Source organism: Rattus norvegicus, chromosome 1 (assembly GCF_036323735.1).
Source record: "Rattus norvegicus strain BN/NHsdMcwi chromosome 1, GRCr8, whole genome shotgun sequence".
NCBI lineage: Eukaryota > Metazoa > Chordata > Mammalia > Rodentia > Muridae > Rattus > Rattus norvegicus.
Window position 1 is genome coordinate 177,167,218 of NC_086019.1, and position 13,554 is coordinate 177,180,771.

At 42.5% G+C, this 13,554-nt stretch overlaps 1 protein-coding gene across 8 annotated transcripts in view; it reads left to right on the plus strand.

Moving 5' to 3' along the window:
• Positions 1-13,554, plus strand: part of LOC102548137 (uncharacterized) — a 42,727-nt gene that overhangs the window by 8,428 nt on the left and 20,745 nt on the right. For all 8 annotated transcript variants that reach the window (XM_063280981.1, XM_063280980.1, XM_063280986.1 and 5 more), the window contains one exon: positions 13,372-13,465. The gene's annotated coding sequence lies outside the window, so the exon portion shown is untranslated. The remainder of the gene's footprint in view (positions 1-13,371; positions 13,466-13,554) is intronic.

Here is a 13,554-nt window from a genome sequence, read left to right on the forward strand (position 1 = left end):
GCCTCTATCTGTTGTAGGATTGGTAAAGATCTTTTCCCAATCTGTTGGTTGCTGTTTTGTCCTAACCACAGTGTCCTTTGCCTTACAGAAGCTTTGCAGTTTTATGAGATCCCATTTGTCGATTCTTGATCTTAGAGCATAAGCCATTGGTGTTTTGTTCAGGAAATTTTTTCCAGTGCCCATGTGTTCCAGATGCTTCCCTAGTTTTTCTTCTATTAGTTTGAGTGTATCTGGTTTGATGTGGAGGTCCTTGATCCACTTGGACTTAAGCTTTGTACAGGGTGATAAGCATGGATCGATCTGCATTCTTCTACATGTTGCCCTCCAGTTGAACCAGCACCATTTGCTGAAAATGCTATCTTTTTTCCATTTGATGGTTTTGGCTCCTTTGTCAAAAACCAAGTGCCCATAGGTGTGTGGGTTCGTTTCTAGGTCTTCAATTCTGTTCCATTGGTCTATCTATCTGTCTCTGTACCAATACCATGCAGTTTTTATCACTATTGCTCTGTAATACTGCTTGAGTTCAGGGATAGTGATTCTCCCTGAAGTCCTTTTATTGTTCAGGATAGTTTTAGCTATCCTGGGTTTTTTGTTATTCCAGATGAATTTGCAAATTATTCTGTCTAACTCTTTGAAGAAATGGATTGGTATTTTGATGGGGATTGCATTGAATCTGTAGATTGCTTTTGGTAAAATGGCCATTTTTACTATATTAATCCTGCCAATCCATGAGCATGGGAGATCTTTCCATCTTCTGAGGTCTTCTTCAATTTCTTTCTTCAGAGTCTTGAAGTTCTTATTGTACAGATCTTTTTACTTGCTTGGTTAAAGTCACACCGAGGTACTTTTTATTATTTGGGTCTATTATGAAGGGTGTCGTTTCCCTAATTTCTTTCTCGGCTTGTTTCTCTTTTGTGTAGAGGAAGGCTACTGATTTATTTGAGTTAATTTTATACCCAGCCACTTTGCTGAAGTTGTCTATCAGCTTTAGTAGTTCTCTGGTGGAACTTTTGGTATCACTTAAATATACTATCTATCATCTGCAAAAAGTGATATTTTGACTTCTTCTTTTCCGATCTGTATCCCCTTGACCTCCTTTTGTCTAGTCCCTGATTTTAGTGGGATTGCTTCAAGTTTCTCTCCATTTAGTTTAATGTTAGCAACTGGTTTGCTGTATATGGCTTTTACTATGTTTAAGTATGGGCCTTGAATTCCTATTCTTTCCAGGACTTTTATCATGAAGGGGTGTTGAATTTTGTCAAATGCTTTCTCAGCATCTAAGGAAATGATCATGTGGTTTTATTCTTTCAGTTTGTTTATATAATGGATCACGTTGATGGTTTTCCGTATATTAAACTATCCCTGCATGCCTGGGATGAAGCCTACTTGATCATGGTGGATGATTGTTTTGATGTGCTCTTGGATTCGGTTTTCCAGAATTTTATTGAGTATTTTTGCATCGATATTCATAAGGAAATTGGTCTGAAGTTCCCTTTCTTTGTTGTGTCTTTGTGTGGTTTAGGTATAAGAGTAATTGTGGCTTCGTAGAAGGTATTCGGTAGTGATCCATCTGTTTCAATTTTGTGGAATAGTTTGGATAATATTGGTACGAGGTCTTCTATGAAGGTCTGATAGAATTCTGCACTAAACCCGTCTGGACCTGAGCTCTTTTTGGTTGGGAGACCTTTAATGACTGCTTCTATTTCCTTAGGAGTTATGGGGTTGTTTAACTGGTTTATCTGTCCCTGATTTAACTTCGGTACCTGGTATCTGTCTAGGAAATTGTCCATTTCCTGTAGATTTTCAAGTTTTGTTGAATATAGGCTTTTATAGTAAGATCTGATGATTTTTTGAATTTCCTCTGAATCTGTAGTTATGTCTCCCTTTTCATTTCTGATTTTGTTAATTTGGATACACTCTCTGTGTCCTCTCGTCAGTCTGGCTAAGGATTTATCTATCTTGTTGATTTTCTCAAAGAACCAACTTTTGTTTCTGTTGATTCTTTCTATGGTCCTTTTTGTTTCTACTTGGTTGATTTCAGCTCTGAGTTTGATTATTCCCTGCCTTCTACTCCTCCTGGGTGTATTTGCTTCTTTTTGTTCTAGAGCTTTTAGGTGTGCTGTCAAGCTGGTGACATATGGTCTTTCCTGTTTCTTTCTGCAGGCACTCAGAGCTATGAGTTTTCCTCTTAGCACAGCTTTCATTGTGTCCCATAAGTTTGGGTATGTTGTACCTTCATTTTCATTAAATTCTAAAAAGTCTTTAATTTCTTTCTTTATTTCTTCCTTGACCAGGTTATCATTGAGTAGAGCATTGTTCAATTTCCACGTATATGTGGGCATTCTTCCCTTATTGTTATTGAAGACCAGCTTTAGGCCGTGGTGGTCTGATAGCATGCATGGGATTATTTCTATCTTTCTGTACCTGTTGAGGCCCGTTTTTTGACCAATTATATGGTCAATTTTGGAGAAAGTACCATGAGGAGCTGAGAAGAAGGTATATCCTTTTGCTTTAGGATAAAATGTTCTATAACTATCTGTTAAGTCCATTTGGCTCATGACTTCTCTTAGTCTTTCTACGTCTCTGTTTAATTTCTGTTTCCATGATCTGTCCATTGATGAGAGTGGGGTGTTGAAATCTCCTACTATTATTGTGTGAGGTGCAATGTGTGTTTTGAGCTTTAGTAAGGTTTCTTTTACGTATGTAGGTGCCCTTGTATTTGGGGCACAGATATTTAGGATTGAGAGTTCATCTTGGTGGATTTTTCCTTTGATGAATATGAAGTGTCCTTCCTTATCTTTTTTGATGACTTTTAGTTGGAAATTGATTTTATTTGATATTAGAATGGCTACTCCAGCTTGCTTCTTCTGACCATTTGCTTGGAAAGTTGTTTTCCAGCCTTTCACTCTGAGGTAGTGTCTGTCTTTGTCTCTGAGGTGTGTTTCCTGTAGGCAGCAGAATGCAGGGTCCTCGTTGCGTATCCAGTTTGTTAATCTATGTCTTTTTATTGGGGAGTTGAGGCCATTGATGTTGAGAGATATTAAGGATAGTGATTATTGCTTCCTGTTATATTCATATTTGGATATGAGGTTATGTTTGTGTGCTTTTCTTCTCTTTGTTTTGTTGCCAAGACGATTAGTTTCTTGCTTCTTCTAGGGTGTAGCTTGCCTCCTTATGTTGGGCTTTACCATTTATTATCCTTTGTAGTGCTGGATTTGTAGAAAGATATTGTGTAAATTTGGTTTTGTCATGGAATATCTTGGTTTCTCCATCTACGTTAATTGAGAGTTTTGCAGGATACAGTAACCTGGGCTGGCAGTTGTGTTCTCTTCGGGTCTGTATGACATCTGTTCAGGATCTTTTGGCTTTCATAGTCTGGTGTGATTCTGATAGGTCTGCCTTTATATGTTACTTGACCTTTTTCCCTTACTGCTTTTAAATTCTTTCTTAATTTTGTGCATTTGGTGTTTTCACTGTTATGTGACGGGAGGAGTTTCTTTTCTGGTCCAATCTATTTGGAGTCCTGTAGGCTTCTTGTATGCTTATGGGTATCTCTTTCTTTAGATTAGGGAAGTTTTCTTCTACGATTTTGTTGAAGATATTTACTGGTCCTCTGAGCTGGGAGTCTTCACTCTCTTCTATACCTATTATCCTTAGGTTTGATCTCCTCATTCAGTCCTGGATTTCCTGTATGTTTTGGACCAGTAGCTTTTTCTGCTTTACATTGTCTTTGACAGTTGAGTCGATGATTTCTATGGAATCTTCTGCTCCAGAGATTCTCTCTTCTATCTCTTGTATTCTGTTGGTGAAGCTTGTATCTACGTCTCCTTGTCTCTTCTTTTGGTTTTCTATATCCAGGGTTGTTTCCATGTGTTCTTTCTTGATTGCTTCTATTTCCATTTTTTAATTCCTTCAACTGTTTGTGTTTTCCTGGAATTCTTTCAGGGATTTTTGTGATTCCTCTCTGTAGGCTTCTACTTGTTTATTAATGTTTTCCTGTGTTTCTCTAAGGGAGTTCTTCACGTCTTTCTTGAAGTTCTCCAGCATCATGATCATATATGATTTTGAAACTAGATCTTACTTTTCTGGTGTTTGGATATTCAGTGTCTGCTTTGGTGGGAGAATTGGGCTCTGATAATGCCATGTAGTCTTGGTTTCTGTTGCTTGGATTCCTGCGTTTGCCTCTCACCATCAGATTATCTCTAGTGTTACTTTGTTCTTCTATTTCTGACCGTGGCTAGACTGTCCTATAAGCCTGTGTGTCAGGGGTGCTGTAGACCTGTTTTCCTGTTTTCTTTCAGCCAGTTATGGGAACAGAGTGTTCTGCTTTCGGGCGTGTAGTTTTTCCTATCTACATGTCTTCAGCTGTTCCTTTGGGCCTGTGTCCTGAGTTCACTCGGCAGGTCGCTTGGAGTAGGAAGGTTTGTCTTACCTGTGGTCCCGAGACTCAAGTTTGCTCGTGGGGTGTTGCTTATGAGCTCTCCGTGGGGGCAGCAACCAGGAAGATCTGTGCCGCCCTTTCCAGGAGCTTCTGTGCACCAGGGTTCCAGATGGCGTTTGGTGTTTTCCTCTGGAATCAGTAATGTGTGCAGAGTGCAATCTCTTCTGGTTTCCCAGGCATGTCTGCCTCTCTGAAGGTTTAGCTCTCCCTCCCATGGGATTTGGGTGCAGAGAACTGTTTATCTGGTTGGTCCCTTCAGGTTCAGGCGGTGTCTGAGACGCAGCGGACCTGCTGCTCCTGGGCCCTCCTCTACCCAAATTCTTTCTTAAATGAGTGGAAGTAGTATCTCCTTGGTGTAGAGCAGGGTCCACCGAGGTACCAGCACAGTGTAAAGAGGCAGCTTTACAGAAGAAAGCTGGGGTGGGTCCCTGCTGAGGTGACAAAGAGCACAGGTAGGAAGGTGGTAAGGGAAACAGGATCCCTGTAATACAGCACCCAGAAACCACAGCAAAGGGACAGAGAAGAAAAGCAGGAAGTTTCTTTGAGAAAACAATCTACCGTGGTAATTTTAGTGTTTGGAGGATCCTACCCTGAAACAGATCTGTACCTACCTGTATTTGCCAGGATTGGAAAGGACGTGGATGGATCACTGTATATGCCCGTGTGTGTTTGTGTGAATGTGAGCATGACTGTGGGCAAGTCTACATGCATGAGTGTACACATTCATGTGTGTGTGTGTGTGTGTGTGTGTGTGTGTGTGTGTATCTATATTTCTATATCTATATCATCTATATATCATCTATATCTATATCTATATACATATGTGCATGCGTGTGTGTGCATAAGCTACATGTGTCTGCATATGTGTGATTATGACAATATGAGTACCTGAGTGTTCCAGTGGGGGTATGTGTGTATGTGTTACGTGTATGTGTCATGCATCTATTTGTGTACCTTTGTGTGTGTGTTCATGTGCACAGGTTCAAGCCTTCCTGTTTGTAGATCATTTAAGAGCCCTGGAGCTAACACACAGTATGTCAGTGTGGCTCCTGTGGGCTTTCCCGCGTACTATGTTTTGTATCTGAAATGTCTATCAAAAGCCGACAAGCCTCTAGTTCAGCAGAGCTCAGAGTGGGGCTTTGAGAGGTGACTGGCTTGTGAGGACTCTGACCTTCTCATTCTGTGACAATGTAATAGATTCTTAATTTAATGGACTGTTAGAAGGTTTGGAAACTTCGGAAGGTGGGGTCTAGTTGGAGAAGGTTACTAGAACATTCCTTGAAGGGTATATTTTTCTGTCTGCTTCTCTCCTCCCTCCTTCCCTTCCTTTCTCTCCTGCCTCTCTCTTCTCTCTTTCTCTTTCTTCCTCTCCTGGTTTTTCTTCTTGCTTCCAGGTCACCGTAGGTGGTCAGCTTTGCTCCGTCATGTGGTACCTGTCATAATGCTGTGTCTCCCTTCAGGCTGAGAAGCAGCAAAGTCTATTGACCGTGGGTGAAACCTCAGAGACAGTGAGCCAAAAATAATCTTTCCTTTTAAAATATTTTTTACTTTTATTTTATGTGTATGAGTATTTTGTCTGCATGCTTACATTCAGACCATTGTGTACAGTGCCCGAGGAAACCAGATGGGAGTGGTAGATGCCCTGGAACTGGAGTTACAGGTGTTTTTGAGCTGCCACATAAGTGCTAGGAATTGAACCTGGGTCCTCTGGAAGAGTAGCCAGTGCTCTGAACTGCCAAGTCATCTCTCCAGTTCCCTTGTCTTTCCTTTTACAGCTGATTTTCTCAGGTAATTTTGTTGCAGTGATGGGAAGCTAACTGGTTAGTGAGGAGTCTGGGCAGGTAACTGGTTAGTGAGGAGTCTGGGCAGTGTACTCCATGTATGTTATAAGATGCCCAAATGGCTGGGAGTGCTGCTGTTCATTGGTAAAGGTTTGCCTCCCATGCATGAAGCCCTGGGTTTGAGTGTCATTGCAGCAAACAGCAAACAACTCTGAGCACAAAGACTTTGTGCAGACTCTTGAGTTCATTTCTGGCTCCTAGGTTCCAGTGACCTTATTCTGTTTGGAACGTCTAATAGTTTTTGTGCTCCATATGTGTCCCTGTCTTACCTCAGTATTTGCCTTCTAATCCAGTTTCAGGGAAGAAGCATGTGACTGGCTAGTTAGAATACTACATCTCATGAATTTGGTGATTGGCACACTGATCAACATATATTCTACTGAGAAGTCAATAAAGTTTTTGGTGATTGGTTGGTTGAGACGCTGTCATGTGAAGAAAATTAGGGGTGTGTCCCTGAAGGGGTCATTGGACCTTGAGCCCCCCTTTTGTTCTGTTTGCTTCCAAGCCTCTTCAGAAAGTGAACAGCCTGTGCTACCGTGTAGCTCCTGGTATTTGGTTCTGCTTTAGAGCTGACCCACCAAGAAATGACACCCTTGAAACCGTGAGCCAAAATAAATCCTTACCCCCCCCCCCTTTTAAATACCTTCTCAGGTATTTCAGCCTAGTGATGGAAATCCAACTCCAACACATATGAATACATGAAGTCTGATGATAGAGCCAGAGAGGAAACACAATAATAGAGAAAATTCATTTTAAAAAATTTGTCATTTAAACCACTCATTGAGCCATACCTGAATTTTAGACTGTTTAGATAAGTCAGTAAATCACTCAACTCACTTGGCTTCTATATCTTTAAAGACTTTTGGATATATATTCTATTATTTATAATAGAAGAAACCCTAACAGACAGTTCATCCTGCCCATCCTGGGGTAGTTACACAAAGGAAGCCTATGGATTTAGTGACTCCTGATTATTCACATCTCAAGGAATGTGACTTCTAGAGTCAGATGTGTTCCCTCTGGGTCACAAGGTCCCTGTGATTTTCTTCTGGATCAGGAATTTTCTCTTAATGGCAAATCTTGCAATGTTTTCTACTTTGGATCAATCAAGTCTGGAGGTTCAATGTGACTGTCTTTGAAACAAAAGCATGGGCTGGAGAAATGGCTCAGTGGTTAAGAGCACCGACTGCTCTTCCAGAGGTCCTGAGTTCAAGTCCCAGCAACCACATGGTGGCTCACAACCATCTGTAATGAGATCTGATGCCCTCCTCTGGTGTGTCTGAAGACAGCTACAGTGTACTTACATATAATAAATGAATAAAATCTTTAAAAAAAAAAAGAAACAAAAGCATGATATTTCTCCCATAAGGCAAAGGTCACTTAGCTCTCTGGGACACGAGTATTTGACTGTCCTTGAGATGAAGGGAGAGAGAATTTTGCCTTTGCAATTGCCTACCCTTTGGGAAGCAAGCACATTAAGTCACCTGTTAGGTAAAGCTATAAGTGAAGTCAGCCAAGTCTATAATTGTCTATCCTTTTTGTCAGCAAAGCATATCTGCTTGTAAGTTAATGAGTAGTGAACTGAGGCCATCTTTTTCCTTTCTTTCATTTAAGTCCAAGGTAATGTTCATGAGAAAGACTCCTGGATGGGTACCTGTTTCAGAGCATCTCAGAGGATGGGTATCTCTTTCTCCTTTGCTTTGAAGAGAAATATCTCCTGTTTTTGTACACATGACTTGGGTGGGACCAAACACCAGCTCACTCTGGCTTGTCCAGAGACTTCATCCTTAGACCACCATAGAATTCAAAGTCAGTGAGCATGCCCAAAAGCATGTCAATGAAGGAATCATGGTTTTGCTTTTATTTTTAACTAAAACTATTGGGAGAGAGAAGGTCATTCTCCTCTAGGATTACTGCCTATGAGGGTTTTAAAACTGGAGGGTCCAGGCACCATCAGTGGGAAAAGATGTAGAAAAGAAGGAGCTGCCAACAGAAGCAAAGAATTGGGGAGAATGGAGATGGCTGAGAAATACACATACCAAGGGACCAAATCTGTGTCCCCAACTTGGAGCCTGAAACCCCATTTACATGTGGGCATGTTAGTTAGCGAAAGAGTTGTCCTTTTTAGACAGATTCTCCCAAAGGCAGCCGAAATACCCTTGTGAATACACACGGCCTCAATAGCTTACCACAGTACATCACATTAGACACGGAGAAGGCTCAAAGGCTAGGAGTTACAATAGGGTTCCTAGGGTCCTGCTGGGAGATGGGGACATCTGTGACTCTCATGTTGAAGTGGGGCTGACTGGACTGATCCTGCCAGCGTGGGGTGGTGGTGGTGTTAATGTCAATGTGTACTGGGGAAGCTGCCCACACTCAGCCTGTTTTGCTGTCACATTTGCGTGTTTGTGTGTGATTTTTAACATAAATTAGCTCAAATGTGCTTGATAAGTGGAACAACGCCAATAGAATGTGGGTTCATCTGTGGTACTCCCGGCATGCCAACATTTTGCACTGGCAAGCATTAGAAGATGCAGGCAAAGAGCAGAAACCCAGCTGAATACAGCATGGTGGGGGAGAGACAGCATTTCCTGTAACTCCCAGAGACTCCAGTCCTTTCGCTTCAGGGGAGTCTCCAAGGCCATGTTAGGAGTACTTGTCAGTCAGGTCTCATTGATCTTGTGTGGGTTTTTCCTTCTCTGTGTAACTCAGAAGACCATAATTTCTCTTACACTGACATCCATCAAGTTGTCCTTTCTTCCGGTCTTAAAGGCAAAGTCCCCTATTTTCTGCAGGCTGTGACTGCCGGCATTTTTGTCACCGAGGTTATTATCTATTTGGGGTTGCCTGCCACCATCCTATTTTTCCCATAAGTCTTAATTATTTTTAGTTTGCAACTTTGCAGAAAGTGTGCTTCTTTCCTTCCCCTTAGGAACACGTACCACTCATTACTGCAAGGACACCTGTCTTTTTTTCTTAAGAAAGAAAGAAAAAAAGGAAGGAAGGAATGAAAGAAGAAAGAAAGAAAGAAAGAAAGAAAGAAAGAAAGAAAGAAAGAAAGGAAGGAAGAAAGGAAGAAAGAAAGAGAGAGAAAGAAAAGATTGGAACGATAGCTAGGGATGTGCTGACCACATCTGTTTGGCCACAGATCATGTAGATTTGTCTTGCTATTTCAGAGTATCTCCAGAACTCAAACTTTTTTTTTTAAATCCTATTCTTGACTACTTGGAAATGTAAAGAACTTGTAAGCAACTTACAGAAACCAACTGGGTTGAGACTGGATGGTTGCCGGGGTTTCTGAATGTGGGTTTTCAACCCTGGAGACCCAGCACATGCTCTGTCCCTTAGTCTCCAGGAGGAGCCTTCAGGCAAAGCCATATCCATGAACCATGCTGTATAAGCAGATGCTAACACTGTAAAGCACGCAGGATGCAGGCAGCTGGAAAATTGTGCTACAAAAATAAACACCCTGTTTCTGCAAATTGGGCAACTCTCATTAGCCCCAGGAAGCTCGTTTTCATGGTTAAGTAGTTAAGCAGCTGATTAAAGGCACAAGACCATGTAGGCACCTGCTTATTTGTTCCTTTTCTTTTCTGTTCTGAACTTTGGCCAGAAGATGGTGCTGGTGAACACACTTTGGCTAACTATTTCTCTCTCTCTCTCTCTCTCTCTCTCTCTCTCTCTCTCTCTCTCTCTCTCTCTCTCTCTCTCTGGTGCTAGAGATTCTCACCTGCAGATGCTCATTCGGCTGAGAACATAACTTGAAATCTTGCAAGTCCAGGAGAAAGGCCATGTGAAAACCAGCTAGAAGTTGAGTGACTAAGAACACAGCACCACCTGCTTTTTTTTTTTTTTCACTTAAATTTAAAAATCCAGTTGAAGGGCACATACAGCCCCAGTGCTGCCACATCACAGCACAAAGTTAAAGTCTTAAAGCCAAGGAAAAGGCATTGGAAGAGACTCTAGCTTACGTTTGGAGAACAGAGAAAGCTTGCCACACCAAAGTGGAGTAGACCTAGATTTAAGTCTTGACGGCAAGCATCACTCACAGTGGTTTACCACCCTCTAGATGTGTCCTCACATGCTCTCAAGACTCTCTGAGCCATTATGCACCATGCTTGCCTCCATGGTACAGGAGGAGGTTTCAGAGCCAAAGAATCCATCTATGCGTCATCAAACATGGCTTTTAAGGTGGCTTCTGCTGCTGTTTGAAGAGCCTTTATGAGAGTGTTGGCCAGATTTTACACAGAGAGGTAGGCCAAAGTGAGTAGAATAACTAAACTGTAATCCTCCCAGCCATTTATCCATAGCTCGCCCTGTGCCAAGCTTCTCGGGTGTTCTCCAAATGGGTTACCTCATTAAATCTTTAGAACATTGGGAGGCTGTTATTCTTATTACGGTGCTTTACAGGTGAGGAAGCAGAGACTTATGGAGTTGAAATAATTTGCTCAAGGTCAAACTAGAACTAATGATTACAGATAAAACAAGATCCAGCTGGCTTCCAAGCCCACAGGGTCAATCGCTAGGCTGTCAACCTCTGATCAGCCTGGTTTCTAGAGTCTACCTGCTCATTTCTGCTCAAAGCCTTCTCAAGGGCTTTTCCAGCCCCTGGGATAAAGGTCACGTTACTTAGCCTGACATTTAGGGAGTTTTATGAATCACTTTCCCATGTGGGCAGATTAGAGAAATAGCATCAATATTTTCAAAGGCTGTGTCTAAGACAGTGGCCCCCAATGGGCATTACTTTATTTGTTGGGGAACTTGTACTTGTCCCCCCCAAGTGAATATTTATTTGCAAATTATTTTCAGATTCTAATTTCAACCTATGCATTGCAAATTATTAACTATTAGGTTATTTCTGATTTGAACACATCCCAAACAGCTTCACACTTTCCTGCCCATACCTCAGTGGAGGGTCTTGTTCAGTGGAAAATTCCTTTGACACAGAGTCCAGGGGCATAGCTTTTCTTTCAAGTTGCAAGGTCCTTTTTTATCATTTGCCCTCTGAGAGGCCTGGGGACAGCATCATCTGCTTCTCTGGCTTAATTGTCTCCTAAAAACCCAAAGACAGTGTGTAATTGTTCCAGGAGGAATTACTACTGGGCTTTGATTCTTATAGTGGCATAAAAGTGGCATCAGCATTTGTAACACAATTCCACAAAGCACGCTTTGCTGCTTGCTTCTCGTTAATACTTCATGGTGTTTGCTAAGAAATGTGCTTTTTCCCCCTCATAGTCTAAGTTTCTTTCCTGAGCCAGTGGATTTTCTGTTCTGCTTGCCTGCTCTGTTCAGCACTGGTAAACTAGAAACTGAAACCACTGGACCCTGAGATCCGGCTAATGTGGATCTAGTCACCACGGATTTGGAGGCAGATTCTAGATCTTTGGATGTTCCTAATGGGGAAAGGACAAGCAATTAAAAAAAAAAAATCTAAGACCAGTTAAAGGCTCTTTACGGTGGCGAACAAACAGAATGAACTTAGATATGGAGGAAGGAGTGTGGATTAGCAATGCCTCGAATTCACTTTTCCTTGCACTTTTTATGAAGGTCGGAAGTTAATGTTTATCATCCTTTGGGTGAGAAAACGGGCTGCTTTTACAGAGGTGCATTTCTTGGCTTCTTATTTGTGAAACTTGCTGAAGCCATCTTCCCTTAGCAAGCTGGGCCCTGGGATGAAGAGCTCTGCCTGTTTCCAGGCAGAAGGGCCAACATGTCAGGGATGAGTCTGCACTTATGGCTAGGTGTTTGTTGCCTTGGAGCCTCCTGGGCCAAGAGGAATGCAGGATACAGTGGCATGTGTGGTTACAACTTCCTTGTTAAGCATAGACTAATAACCATTGGGTTTGACAATTAATTTCATTTTGATATAGTTTAAATATGAAATGTTTGAACACGGGGGTTGGGGATTTAGCTCAGTGGTAGAGCACTTGCCTAGCATGCGCAAGGCCCTGAGTTCGGTCCCCAGCTCCGAAAAAAAAAAAAAAAAAAAAAAAAAAGAAATGTTTGAACACTTTGTTCCTATCTGGTAGCAGCTGCTTTGGACAGTTGTGGACCTTTCATGAGCCAGAGCCTCTAAGGAGGAAGTGGGGCTTGAGGTTTGAAGCCGGGCCCTGCTTCTTCTCTCCCTGAGTGTATTCCTAGTGTATCCACCCCCGTCATGCTCCTGCTGCCATACTTCCCATCATGAGGGTCATATCCCTTCTCAAACCATGAGCTAAGATAAGCCTTCTTAAGATCATTCACCAGGGATTTTGTCACATCACACACACTTGACCTATGGCCTCCTAAATTGGAAGCAAGATCTCCCAAAGGTGTGTGTTCTGCTCAAAGCACTACTCACAACAGCCCCGAGGTGGAAGCAGCACAAGAGCTCATCGATGGACGGTGAACGACGGTGAACGCAGTTTTTCTGTATCCACTGTGGACTAACCTTTCCCAGACAGGAAAGACATTCTGATGCCCAGTGCAGCAAGGGCAAACCCTGAGAGCATTGCACTAAGTTGAGTAAAACCCATCTCTAGAGGACAAGCTCTCGTTTACATCTAGAGTGGCCAGATACATAGGCAGAATACTAAGTGCTGATCACCTGGTGTGGCTGGGGGTGGGGAGTTGAATTTCAATCTGAGGCCCACTCTGGTAGCCAGTAGCCACATTTGCCCAACAGCATACTTACACTCGGGGCCACTGAGCTGTTTGTTCAATAATGGTTAAGACGACAAATTTTATGTAATGTGTAATTCATCGTAGTTTTAAGAGACATTGACACCCACTCGTCCCAGGGCAGAACACTTTGCTCCAGTCTGTTGAGGAGTGCCTGCCACCAAATAGGTTGACTCCAAGGCCATATCCTAGAAGTCTGCATGGCTACAGGGAGGAGCCAAGATGAGTGCTTCTTGAACTGCTAAGCAAGGCCACATGCTTCCTCTCCAGGTGCATTGTCTTCCTCCAAGAAGCCCTCCTTCCTGGTGGAGTCCCTTGTTGATCCCTACGGACAAAAATGGAGGACTGGGGAGAGCCGAGCCCTCCTGAGCAGGGCAGGGTAAAAATCAGTTTTGCTTGTATTTCTGCATATCTATTGTATGTTTCTAGGTACTGGGATGCAGTGACATCCAAGGCGAGCCTGGAGAAAGCCATACACAGGGCTGAGAAGATTGAGATGGACCTTCAGCACATGCAGGCCGAGGTGAGTGCATAAGTCAGGCAAGGCCTGGCTGGAGGCATCCACATGGTCTTCGTGCTATCCATATTGATCTCACTTGTCCTAAGTCAGGC